The following is a 14,540-nucleotide window of genomic DNA, read 5'->3' on the forward strand; positions in this document are numbered from 1 at the left end:
TATTACTGTGTATGCCGTGCTCTTTTCAAATAAAATGTAATGTTCATACACCAAATAAAAGTAGACATTTTCACGATTCCAGCATAATATAACACATCGATGTTCGTCATACGATGTGACCAGAATGTGAGCACACATTTAGGTTTCAGTCATTATGAAATAGATAGCAATTCTGTCGCTGCGGGGCAGGGGAAAGGGGGGGGGGGGTGACGGAATTGGGCGCAGCGGGTAAAATGACGCTCGTCAATATGTCTTCAACTGTGAGAGCTAGTCTTATCCGATCGGTGCTGCCATCTGATGCTCAGTTACACAAATAAACACACAGAACACGGGAACCATTGCTTGCCAGTAGTCGGTACATGAAGCAAGAGTGTGTTTTGTCTTCATTTCTTCTAATACCTGATCTCTACTTTCTAAGAGGTAGGCCACTCGTATTACGTTAAAATACAAATTTCTGTTGTTATACGTATCAATGCACATTAACACATACGATTCTATAAGTATTATTTGTGTTAAGCAAAGCGCGAGAGCGAAACTGGAGTTTTATATAAGCCAAGCTTGTTGGTCGCACAGAGGCTGAGTGCGTCATTTTACCCACTTCAGTTTCATACTAATGAATGTATGTAGGTAAATGAGATACGTTAATGCAAACTTAATGAAACTAGAAACAACATAGTGCATAATTTTTGTAAGAATGGATTCCTCCGCTCATATACCAAGGTCATACACCCATAAAACAGACAGGGCTTCTTGGACAGCGGGTGAGTTAAGGAATGCCGTCAGTGTTGTTGATAATTGGACTTTTATTAGACAGAGCGCCACCCAGTGCAACATATTAGAGGCAAAGATCTGTGTATACTCGTAGTATGTGGTGAAGTCGGCAAAAATGGCGAGAAATGATACCTATGTACTCCTTGTGCTTTTTGGTGTCATTCTGAGTACGGTGGCTGTGACAGTCCTGAAAACTATAACTGTCACTCCTGTGTGAATAAGAGTTAGTTATTGAATACGCTTTACCCTAGCATTCTTATCAATTTTTGAAACTATTTTAAAAGAAATCTATTATTCTTCGTATTATTATTTTGTATCTATTCCGTAGTTAACTAAGCTGATATTTTCGCTATTTTCTTTTTGTAAATAATGTTGTTCAGTGTTTTTATTAATAAACATAATATTCAATACATATATTTTTTTATTACAAGTTGGGTGGTATTAAATACCTCATGCCATTCCTTGCACCAATTTACTCCACTTACTGCGTCATTTTACTTGGTTTGTCGGGTAAAATGACGCAGCGCAATGTTGTAATAATTATCAGTATTTTACTAATATGTGTAGCTGTGTATTTATGGTTATAAGATTTGTTACGTTAAACATTTGCGGCTAATGCTATACGAAAATTGGAACCTATAGGTGTTATAGACAAAAGGCTATATTCAAAATGACTTGGGTGCACCAAATTCCCCCACTTTCCCCTACCATTGGGTACTCAACACCAGTGGATCTCATGGCTCGTAGATTTGACAACGCTGTTCCGTTTCTGATGTTTCAATGCTGGTGGCTGTACCCTATCTTCGAAGTCACTCGAAGTTACAGGGAGAAGGGGATGGGGGGAGCTGTTCGACTGCTCCGTTGCCATCATATTTTAAACATCTCTCACTCAGTCAAAACATCCGGGCATTGTTTGCCGAGAGATTGGCACGCCATCATTTGCCACGCACTATCATATACCACCGAAGCAGCAAGGGATTACATAACCCGTATCCGTCATCCAAGTTCGGTTCATCTTAACACTCCACGGGGTTAGAGGCACTGTTGCTGCCAGAGGAGGCTCTTTGTGTGCTGTATTTCGCACCATATACATCCCCTCCCCCCTCCCATAAAAAAGTCACTTAAAATTTTACTGAAGAATTCTTAACACAACACCGTAAACCGGTAATAGTTAAAATTTCGTTGTTGGTTATCATTCTTGTTGCTGCAATTTTATTGGTCAGCAATGTGTACAACACATCTCATCACGTAAAATGATATTTGAGGAACACACTGTTTATCATTCACTTCCACAAATGAAAAGCAGCAACCACTTGAAACAGAGCTTGTGATAAGAAGCACTTCGATGAAACTTTGTCATCGATGTTGAGTGCTGAATTAGTTTTTTACAATGAGTTTTGGAGGCACTTTTTAGGAGATTCCGTCATTGCTGTTCTCGTGGAAGCAGGAAAGTAAATATACTTGGTTATGAGTTCCTCACGTATGGGAACCTTAGTACTTACAGGCTTCGTAATATATCATGTTGGAGGTGAATACAGACATAGAGAGCGTTTTTGATTCTAACGGGCAGGCCGCTATGTGAGGAACGTGGAGAGTAGCAGCCTGTCGGGTGAAGGCGGGTTGGGACTTGAGGAAACAACTTGCAATGGATGAAAATATTCAGACTGCCTGAAGTGGTCTGGATTGCTCGGCATCGTGTTTTTAGAATGGACTATATTAAAACAATGACAGAAATGAATTCACTTTTTCGGCAAATCTGTTGCTGGAACCAGAATGTCGTGCGAGTTCTGTAAACTACAAACCGTGGCGGAGTGTAAGTCGCCAAATGTTACGTGACCGTCGGTGTCTTCTGTCCGAATAGGAAATCGTTTCAAAGAATTACAGTTCACCTTGTTTCTTGTTGCTAAGCGACACTTGTTTCTCTGATGAGGCGATAGTATTGTGAATCCGGAACCCGCTACCGTTCGGAGCCAAAATGAGAATCTTCTGAGGCTTTCTTCAACCACAAACATTGGTGTTCATGTGACAACTCACATCTATAACTCTGGAACATTCCTCAGAAAAAAAAATTATCCTGAAGTCGCCAACAATCACACAAAGAATCACTGAATTGCTCAAAATAATGGGTCATTCCGTTTGGAAAGTAAAGTACATATTTTGGCCATTCCGTGCTCAGCAGCGGCAACAACATGGAGGAATAAAAAAAGTTTTATGTTATGTCAGCTTTTCAATGTTGATTGTTTTATGTGTATTTGACGAGTACTTTTTACGATACGTACATTGTATGCACACGTCATACTCGTCTTAACAGAATGGGAAGCAAAAAGTGTGTATGTGACATATGCATACTTAACATGCGCAGCCTGCAAATAGTAAATAAGAACATACAAAATATACGATACTACGGAGTCGAAGAGGAGCAATGGTTGTACACATTCACAGAGACAGTTTCACGCTCTCACTGTTTTCATGCCCCTGTACGGCAAATCGAAAGAGAGAAAACGTTTATTAAAATGTATTATTACTTTCACTCATTACACTGAATGACCTTTCAAAAAATAGAATGAAGAATTGATGTACTCGGATGAAACTGGGAGAAACAAACAGACATTAACTGGGGCACAGGCGGCCGGCGTGGCCGAGCGGTTAAAGGCGCTACAGTCTGGAACCGCACAACCGCTACGGTCGCAGGTTCGAATCCTGCCTCGGGCATGGGTGTGTGTGATGTCCTTAGGTTAGTTAGGTTTAAGTAGTTCTAAGTTCTAGGGGACTTATGACCACAGCAGTTGAGTCCCATAGTGCTCAGAGCCATTTGAACCATTTTTTGAACTGGGGCAAATCATAGTTAATGATCACTTTTTAAGGTGCAGTTATCACGCAGGAGAGCACCTGCAAGTGATCGTAACAGAGCAAGGATAAACAGTAGGCTCAATTTCTAAAGTATTGAGAGCAAATCAAAACTGGTCAATTCCTCTCCAAATACGACAGAACTGCTTCTAACGTATCAACTTATTAACGCAAAGAAACGAAAGTTCTCTGAACCAGAGATTTTTGTCTCATGTAGAATAACGGAAGGTACTGAAAATTCCCTGTCGCGTAAGAATGATTCACTTTTTAAAAAATGGTTCAACTGGCTCTGAGCACTATGCGACTTAACTTCTGAGGTCATCAGTCGCCTAGAACGTAGAAGTAATTATACCTAACTAACCTAAGGACATCACACACATCCATGTCCGAGGCAGGATTCGAACCTGCGACCGTAGCGCTCGCTCGGATCCAGACTGTAGCGCCTAGAACCGCACGGCCACTCCGGCCGGCTTTCAGTTTTTAGATACTATTTTGATATCGTATGTACTTTAATACAAGACGCTATTGTATGTGAAATATGTGAATAGAGACCTTCTCGTGTATCATAAACAGTCGCACATATTCTAGCTATCGTACTGTTCAAAGCAGCAACGTTAGCTGTGGTTCACTCAGTTGACTAACAGAACGCAGTCACCACTGGTCAAATGGATTGTATCGGGCTGTCGTGTAAAGGACTTACGGTATAAACGGGGTACAGAGAGCCACTGTGATAAATAAAAAAATGAAATGAAACGATCGTGTGGCAGTGATGGAGGGGTGGCCCCATTGGGTTAAGTTCGGCTTCCGATTTGCACGTTTTATTTCAAGTGACGCCACATTAAGTGACTTGCATGTCGGTGAGGATGAAATGCTGATGAAGACAACACAAGGAACAGTCCACGAGCGGAGCAAATCTCCAACCCGGATGGGAATCGAACCCCGGCCCGCTGTATGGTAAGTAACCACGTCACCACTCAGCTAAGCTGGCGCACACTGGTGTAGAAACTCTGATACACACGCTGGTGTCGGAGACGCTAGCTGTGACCGACTTGGCCGCCGTCGTTGCAGTGCCAGGGTAACCATGTCGCTTGCGCGAGAGAGCGGAAATTAACTTTATATCACTTTTGTCACTATATATCTCCTCTAAATTTAATTATTGGAATCAATTACGTAAATTAATTAGTTAACTGATAATTAAAATCTCTTCTTGAGTGAGGCTTCTACAAAGTCAGCGTGGCTCTAATAACAAATAGCCAGTTTTAATGTTACCTTGATCATTTGTTACAGAAATTGTCTGCTTCGAAATTTTCTGTTATGATGTGTTTCCGTGTAAACAATGTTTCGCAATGTAGTGTCTTGCTGTGTTCTTTTGTGTGAGTTCACGTGGTCGCTCGTTGGCATGTATTTTGTAAATTTGAAAATTTGTTACGATAAAATCTCTTATGTGCTTGTGACTTTCTGGAGAGTATATTCCTGCTAAATCCGCGATTTTATGTGCCACGCGGTGGCTATTGAGTCCCAAGTACTTAGTCTTCTTAGAAAGTGATTAATTGACCTAGAATCCGTGCCGATTTAACGAAAAAAGAATTCTCTTTAATATACCACCGGTATTTATGGATATTTATAATTTCGAAGAATTTTTATTCTAACTGTGTGAAACTGAGGACTTCGTGGCAGATGTGATTAGAAAGTGACAGAGTCAGAAAGGTCTCCTTAGGCGCTGCTTGACAAAAAGACTAAAGCACCCAGAAGAGCGAAAATGTAAGTTCGTACATGTATGCACCACGGGCGGGTATGAAAATGATTAGAATTGCAATCTCTGTGATAGGTGGAACGGCCGCCAGAGTGCATTAGTGTTTTCCGTGTTTAGTATTGTTACCAAGCTTAGTAGCACATACACTGAGGTGACATAAGTCGTGGGATGTGTACTGCTGCAGCTGGTCCCGGCGAAGGTTCGAGTCCTCCCTCGGGTATGGATGTGTGTGTTTGTCCTTAGGATAATTTAGGTTCAGTAGTGTGTCAGCTTAGGGACTGATGACCTTAGCACATTTTGATATCTCCTACTATTGTGTCGGGCCTCCTTTTTTCCTGGCGTACACTGCAACTCGTCATGACATGGATTCAGCAAGTTCACAGGAGAACTTCAGTGAAGTTTGGAAGGTAGGAGACGAGGTACATGAGGAAGTAAAGGTCTGAACATGGGTCGCTCAGTCGGCAGTCGGCTTTTGGCTGTGGAGCGGTGCGGTACTTCCCGGTCGCTCAGTATTGCGTTTACGGGTGTGTTGTTGTTTACCGCGTCACCGCGCTAGTGTTGAGTTACGTTCCTGACATCCGATGGCTCTTTTGTATCGGAATGCCGCGGTCAATCTGCAGTTTGAAACAACGCACTCTCGACCGAAGGCCCACGAAGTAGAGAGATTTTTACGCGACGTGATACATGTTGACCCGGAAGAGCTGTTGGGTATCCATTTATCTATCGTCTCCAGCGTTGTTTACCTTAAGTTCACTGACGATGAGGTCTGTGGCAACCTTCTCAGACGATCGACGGAAGGTTATAGGTTCTGCCACTCTGACGGAAACGTGGGTGTGGAACGCTCGAACGTGCTGAACTGGGAATACAAAATGTGCGCGTGTTTGAACTACCATTTGAATTTCCAGCAGATTTGGTCACCCTTGCTCTTCAACCCAATGGCACAGTCCTCGGCCATACGGTCGAAAAATGGAAGACCTTCGAAAGACGACAGGAGGAAGACCTGTCCATAACAGGTTGCGGAAGGTCCGTATTGAGCAGCACCGCCATATACTTCCGTATCTCACGATCGCTGGTTGCCGGGCGATAATTATTTACGACGGTCAGCCGAGGATCTGCTCCGGATGTGGACAGGTAGGACATGAGCGTACCCAATGCCTGCAACGCCGTCTCGTGCAGACGCCCTCAGCCGATCATATTCGACCGACGGTAGGGAAATCTCTGCCGATTACGTGTGTTGCGGCGGGGAGACGAGAGACGCCAGCTGTTTATGACGACCCTTCTATATTGGTGGAAGTCTTGGAGGGCCCTGCAACAGTTCTTGAGGAGCCCCCTGCGTCTTCCGGCGCCGATGCCTCTGTCGCCCTCTCGTCGATCCCAGGCGCATCACTACAATGACAAGTCGACGGTGCGCTGGAAGTTGAAGAACAGGACGGCGCGTCCACCCCCCTGCCCTGTGCCGGACACAGAGGCGCGTCAGCGTAAACAGAAATCGCCGAAGCGCCATAAGAAACGGCGCATAACGACCGATGCAGTAGAACGCTCCGAGGAAGCAACGATGGATGATGTGGTGCGTCAGCCGATAAACCGATCCGGCACCGTCTATACTAACGTATCACACGGTCTGCTGTCTTCTCAAGCTACTGGTGGGTCCGCGGGAGATCAAAGCAGATCCTCCCTCCGGTGAGGCACCCACGACTACGTCTGCCTCTCGCGATCCAGTGGTATCGACCACCCTGGGAGGCTGAGCGCAGGAGATGAAGATGCAGGATGCATTTCAAAACTCTGACGATACACCGATGCCGTTGGCAACATCTACGTTGACGGCGACATATGCCTAGGCCAGCATGACCCACACCCGTCGCTTCCTGTCTCTACGCCCTGACGACGCTCCATCTGTAATATCAAGGACAGCCCCCATGACTTGATGGAACAGGCATAGCGCCTCGCCACGATCAATATCAACGGCACTACTTCTCCTCTCAAAACCCGTATGGTGCATGATACGTTACAAGCTGTGGATCTGGGTGTTGTTTTCCTTCAAGAAGTCCGATCAGGACTGTGTAACGATACCTACCGATATGACGCCTACACTATGCCTTCAGATGTGGGCGGAGGAAGTACGAATATTCTGCTGAGCGAAGGGATTATGGCAACTGATGTATCCTATTTACCGTCGGCCGGGGGGGTCGCACTCACGGTTGGTACAGTTCGTCTGTTGAATCTGTATGCTCCTTCTAGCACCGACAGAAGTAGAGAACGCCGCATCCTTATTGCAGAACACGTAGCTGTACTCTTCCAGGGCAATGCCGACCAGTTGGTAGTAGGCGGAGATTTTAATTGTGTGGTCAGACCATCCGACAAGATGCTGCACTGTACCACCTGCCCAGCACTTCGGAAAGTTGTGAAGGATTTGGCTTTGTCAGACACATAGGTGATACAACACGGAGACCGAAATGCATATACCTACTTTACTAGTCATTTCGACAGCCAATTGGATCGAGTTTACGTCAAACACGGCCTGCGATCGGCAGTTGTCGGCGCTGAGATGTAGCCGGCAGCGTTCACGGACCACCTAGGGTATTTGTGTACTCTCATTCTCTGCCGCCAATGCGTCGGACGAAGTATAGGTCCGTGACGCCTCACTGTGGCCCTTCTTGATGAAGTAAATTGTAGATGTGAAATTGAGTCCACATGGAGCAGATGCCAGTGGCCATTACCCGCCTGTGGTTCCATACTTCAACGGTGGTTACTGTGTGTCAAGCCCGCCTTGTGCCGAACATTAGCCAGATGATAGAGCCCGCCGGTATAACGCGACCACTGATTTGTACTACACTGCACTCCGCGATCTGGCTTTGCAACCATCGTCGCCCGAACGACAATCGACAGAACACCATGTCAAGGTACAATTGCTACGTATCAACGCCGTAAGTCTTGCGGGTGTGTGGGTGAGGGCGAGGACAACTGATGATGTTAGAGGGGAACAACTTTCCCTCCACCACACCATTCAAGATAGGAGAAGACGCAAGAGGCAACTTATTACAGATGTCGAGACGGAGGATGGACGACGAGCTGAAAACCAGATGGACATCGTTCGAGCGTTCACACAGTCATATACACTTCTATACGAGCGAGAGTACAACATGGATGTAGGTGTCAGGGAAGTCCCATCCGACCTACCCGTCTGTCGGAACCCGCAGGATGATGCCACCCTCTTGTTGGAGATGACTTTGGAAGAATTACGAGAGGCTAAATTATGCAGTGCTCCCAACAAAACGACAGGCCTTGACGGTCTCCCTCTTGAATTTTAAAAAAGATTTTTTGATCTTCTGGGACCAGTGTGGGCCAGGATGTATAGAGAACTCCTGAAAACCGATTTTCAAGTACCCTCTGAATTCAGTGAGGGCGTCCTGATTCTGGTGCCCGGAGGAGGTTGTCGCCCACTTGCTTTTCGACCACTGACAGTGCTAAACACCGGCTACAATCTGTTGACCCGCATCCTCCGTGAGAGCCTCAGATCTACGGTAATGGCGGCCACTCACACTGATCAAACCAGCCTCGGATGCAACACTAATGTGTTTACGACTTTGAGCACGTATAGAGACGTGGTGGCGCTGATGCAGACATGCCGTCTCCAGGGCGCTCTTGTTGCGCTGTATTCTGACCACGCCTTCGATCGCTTCGAACATGATTTTCGGCGTGCAGTTATGGCACACATCGGTATCCCATGCATGACGACATCTTGTTTTGCTTCGTTTGATCCATGGGGGGGCGGGTCACGAGAACTATGGTAAACGGCTATTTGTCCTCCCCCGCCCGTATCAACAGGTCCGTCAGACAGCGATGTCCTCTTTCTGCCATGTTATTCGCCATTGTCCTCAAACCCACTGTTCACGGACTGCGGAGACGCTCTGTGACCTTTCGATGTAACGCATACGCCCATGATGTGATGTTCTTAGCCCGGACTGGTGACGCAATACGAATTGCTCTTCCCTGACTATATGGTGCGTTGGCAGGTGTGTGGCCAACCTCCGGAAATCACACTATATAGAGGTGGGACGAGACATGCCTGTAGAACTGGGTGTACCCCTGACAAACGTCTCAATGCTCTAATGTTTAGGCATATCGCTGCATCGACAAGTACAACCTACGGCGGCCTTTACGTATCGTAAGGTATTACGACGACTTCGCATAAAGGCTCGCCTCAACAAAATTAGATCGTTGGACATTTCGCAACGCGCTAGTACGTCAACGTGTACATGGCTTCTCAACTTAAGCATTACGCCCACGTACTACCGATGGCTTCCAGGATACAGGCAGTGTTCGGACACGTGGTCAACGCTGGTGCAATTTCTAAGATCCGTTTTGTCACTCTTACTTTACCCTTCCGCAAAGGAGGTGATGGACTCACTCACGTCAGGCACAGAGCGTTGGCTCTGTACCATCGCTCAGTGCAGCGACTCTGGCTTTCACCAACAGACAGTCTTCCTGGCCTCCTGGTAGCAGAGGTGGCCCCACTCACGCTGTGCCCACCCGTACCCGTTGGACATTTATCGCCCTCGCTATCACATATTAGGACGCTTTTCGTGGCGCACAGCTATATGTTGGGGGTTATACCGGAGACACGAAACCCGACAGCAAACATTTATAATAGTGTTCTCCAACGCTGGAAGCCGCCTAACGACATTGTATGACGCCACCCCACGGTCGACTGGAGGCGGGTTTGGCGAACTATCCACACGCCTTTCCTGCACACTTTAGTGCGGTCGACGTGGTATGTGGTCACTAACGAGAAATTTCCGACCCGACGAAGACTACATGCCATTCACCTAACTGACGACTTCGTGTGCCGCCGTTGCGCTACGGTAGATGCGAACGAACAAAGAACTGTGCCCCCGCAAGCGAGTGCTGGAAACTGATCCGCCAGATACTGGCTTTCCTTCTACGCCGCCCCTATGTATCGACTGTGCCGCTGGACCTCTTTCATCCCGATGCTGTCTATTTCTCGATGACCCGGATGAAAGTGGTCAATTGGGCACAAGAAACAGCGATACACTACATGTACCGCAGCGGCGAAAAGGATGTCCTCGATTTATGGCACTACATGATCTACGAGTTCCTGTTCTTAACAAACAAAACGCAATACCGGAACCTTTTTGCTAACTATTTGGTGTCATCATTCATGGACCCACCACCCAGCTGGGGTGTGCCGGGTGTGACAAGAAGCTTACTTGCAGACATGATATTTCCACGATTGCACTACGGTGACAGAAACAGTCTCTGACTGTGTGCAGAATGAGAAACTGGTAAAGCATTTCAGTTTATCGGTAGAAGACAGTTCAACAGTGTAATGTAATTTACATAATTCAACCAGAATAGGTAAAAAACAATGAAAAAATCCAGAAATAGAGAGCTTTATAGTTTAATGTAAGGAAATGGATAAAGATATAGTAAAGAAGAAAATGAACAGGTACTAAATGATTCTAGGTCTACAAACTGAATATCAAATACACACATTTGACTTAGAAATCCCTTAACCTCTCTTTGGAAGCCAATGTTAAATGTAGATGGAAGGAGAGATATAATGCAGGAACAGATAGAAAGTTTATACGATGAAAAAGATCCGTTGATTAGCATGACACTAGAAGCATACGATCTCACGGAAACAATCAGTGGTCTAATAATGCGAGCAGAATATGACAGAATATTGGATAATGTTAACACAAATAAGTTTCCAGGACTATGTCAATTATCTTCAGAACACTTAGAGTTTAAGCAACTAATAACCATTTGATTTGCTGAAAATTGACTTGAATTATATCATCAAATGGGAGCAAAGACTTTGGAAGGCTCATTCAATTTCTTAGTAAATACATTGGTCGCACGATAAGCTCAGCTGTTCGAATAGAGTGTTCTACGGTGCTACCAAGACCAACGGTACACCACTCTGTTTACAAGGGTACAATATCATAATAAAGAATACTTTTCACTATGAGTTCGGAAAGTGTGCGACGTGGTGGGATCACCGATGGACAACACACACCCCCCATGTGCGTCAGCAGACAGTTGATTCTAACAACTCGTTACAGTGGCTGAGGAGAGGCGCAGCCATTAGTGCCATGGACTCGCGTTTAGAAGGAATGGGCTTCAAATCAACTCAGCCGAGTTACTTTTTATGCTTTTCATTTTTTGATTATGGCGATATACAAAACCTTCACCCGTCTACATTTGGAATGTCGTATTTTCTAGACATCTGGAGGTTTTTTAATTTTACATTTCATATTGAACAGTCCCTCCACCACGTCGTACAAAGAAAGAACAGTCCCTCCACCACGTCGTACAAAGATGGACTTACAGAGGCTATGGCGAAATAAGATTGATAAAAATATGGCCAATTTCCTTTCTCACCTATATCCAATCCGAGATAGTTTTCCCGGGATTGTTTTCTGTCTGTAATAACCATTCAAATGGTTAAAATGGCTCTGAGCACTATGGGACTTAACATCTGTGGTCATCAGTCCCCTAGAACTTAGAACTACTTAAACCTAACTAACCTAAGGACATCACACACATCCGTGCCCGAGGCAGGATTCGAACCTGCGACCGTAGCGGTCACGCGGTTCCACACTGAAGCGCCTAGAACAGCACGGTAACAGCGGCCGGCTCGGTAATAATCCATACTTCAAGTATTCCAGTGACGTTGCTAATTTTCAAGGATATAATACATATTCGAAAAACCCCTCTCGTATCAATATGTGCTCTTTTACATCATCAGTCTCAGTTTGCGCGCTAGCTGCTCTTTATGTCTCCACAAAACGTATTTGTTTCTCTACATATAATCTTTATACTGGAGTTCCGTTGTGTGACCTCACTCTCCCCCTCTAGAGGCCAGTAGACTTACATCTCTTCCTGTTATGAACAGAACTATCCTACCTGAAGGTTTCTTAAACAGCAGAAATAAAAACAAAGTAGCCGTATACTGGTTGTCACTTTTGTACCGTTCTAACCTGTTCTAGTTGTATGCTCTTGTAACAGTGATTCCTTCTACGTTTCTGATTTTCTTTGCGTATACATCCAATTTAGGTCTTTATTAGTTCAAATAAAATTTCGTTTCATCTCTTTACCATTGATTTCGATGACTTCTCACTAGTTTTTCCGTAATCTTTCATTCACTTCTAACTTATGCTTGACTGTGATGGAAAAATAAACAGCTGCTCATTTCTCGGCTGCCGACAGTTCGCACTAGGCAGTCGCGTGAGCATAAGATACCCAACTTTCCCCCTGCGTTCCAGACTCAATAGCGTGTTGGAATTATGTGCCATGTGGCGTAAACATGACATCTAATCGATTCCGCATTTGTATTATCACGGTCCCATATAGCTCAGCCCCTGCACGAAAGCCAGCGATCGAACATACACTCCTGGAAATGGGAAAAAAGAACACATTGACACCGGTGTGTCAGACCCACCATACTTGCTCCGGACACTGCGAGAGGGCTGTACAAGCAATGATCACACGCACGGCACAGCGGACACACCAGGAACCGCGGTGTTGGCCGTCTAATGGCGCTAGCTGCGCAGCATTTGTGCACCGCCGCCGTCAGTGTCAGCCAGTTTGCCGTGGCATACGGAGTTCCATCGCAGTCTTTAACACTGGTAGCATGCCGCGACAGCGTGGACGTGAACCGTATGTGCAGTTGACGGACTTTGAGCGAGGGCGTATAGTGGGCATGCGGGGGGCCGGGTGGACGTACCGCCGAATTGCTCAACACGTGGGGCGTGAGGTCTCCACAGTACATCGATGTTGTCGCCAGTGGTCGGCGGAAGGTACACGTGCCCGTCGACCTGGGACCGGACCTCAGCGACGCACGGATGCACGCCAAGACCGTAGGATCCTACGCAGTGCCGTAGGGGACCGCACCGCCACTTCCCAGCAAATTAGGGACACTGTTGCTCCTGGGGTATCGGCGAGGACCATTCGCAACCGTCTCCATGAAGCTGGGCTACGGTCCCGCACACCGTTAGGCCGTCTTCCGCTCACGCCCCAACATCGTGCAGCCCGCCTCCAGTGGTGTCGCGACAGGCGTGAATGGAGGGACGAATGGAGACGTGTCGTCTTCAGCGATGAGAGTCGCTTCTGCCTTGGTGCCAATGATGGTGGTATGCGTGTTTGGCGCCGTGCAGGTGAGCGCCACAATCAGGACTGCGTACGACCAAGGCACACAGGGCCAACACCCGGCATCATGGTGTGGGGAGCGATCTCCTACACTGGCCGTACACCACTGGTGATCGTCGAGGGGACACTGAATAGTGCACGGTACACCCAAACCGTCATCGAACCCATCGTTCTACCATTCCTAGACCGGCAAGGGAACTTGCTGTTCCAACAGGACAGTGCACGTCCGCATGTATCCCGTGCCACCCAACGTGCTCTAGAAGGTGTAAGTCAACTACCCTGGCCAGCAAGATCTCCGGATCTGTCCCCCATTGAGCATGTTTGGGACTGGATGAAGCGTCGTCTCACGCGGTCTGCACGTCCAGCACGAACGCTGGTCCAACTGAGGCGCCAGGTGGAAATGGCATGGCAAGCCGTTCCACAGGACTACATCCAGCATCTCTACGATCGTCTCCATGGGAGAATAGCAGCCTGCATTGCTGCGAAAGGTGGATATACACTGTACTAGTGCCGACATTGTGCATGCTCTGTTGCCTGTGTCTATGTGCCTGTGGTTCTGTCAGTGTGATCATGTGATGTATCTGACCCCAGGAATGTGTCAATAAAGTTTCCCCTTCCTGGGACAATGAATTCACTGTGTTCTTATTTCAATTTCCAGGAGTGTATATATATGAAGCAATGCTACTACCGTATGAACAGAATATAACTAACAACAAAACGGGAAACGAGACATCGAAACATAGTATCAATACATATAGTGAAATTTTTATATCTTTCTTGTTTCCTTTCGCTCGTAAGCATTGGTAGAATGTCCCAAGCTAAAGACGCTCACTCGTCACTTCAACATAAAAAGCGTAACTGTCTTCAGAAAGGCGATTCCACCACATGAATGATTTAGGTACACAACGGGAAACCTGAATGGGGATGACTGTATTAGGATTAAATCCTCCATCCGCTTCATGTGAGTCGAGTGAGCTGACCAATGCGCCACCTCCCT

Source organism: Schistocerca cancellata, chromosome 6, assembly GCF_023864275.1.
Source record: "Schistocerca cancellata isolate TAMUIC-IGC-003103 chromosome 6, iqSchCanc2.1, whole genome shotgun sequence".
Taxonomy (NCBI): Eukaryota; Metazoa; Arthropoda; class Insecta; order Orthoptera; family Acrididae; genus Schistocerca; species Schistocerca cancellata.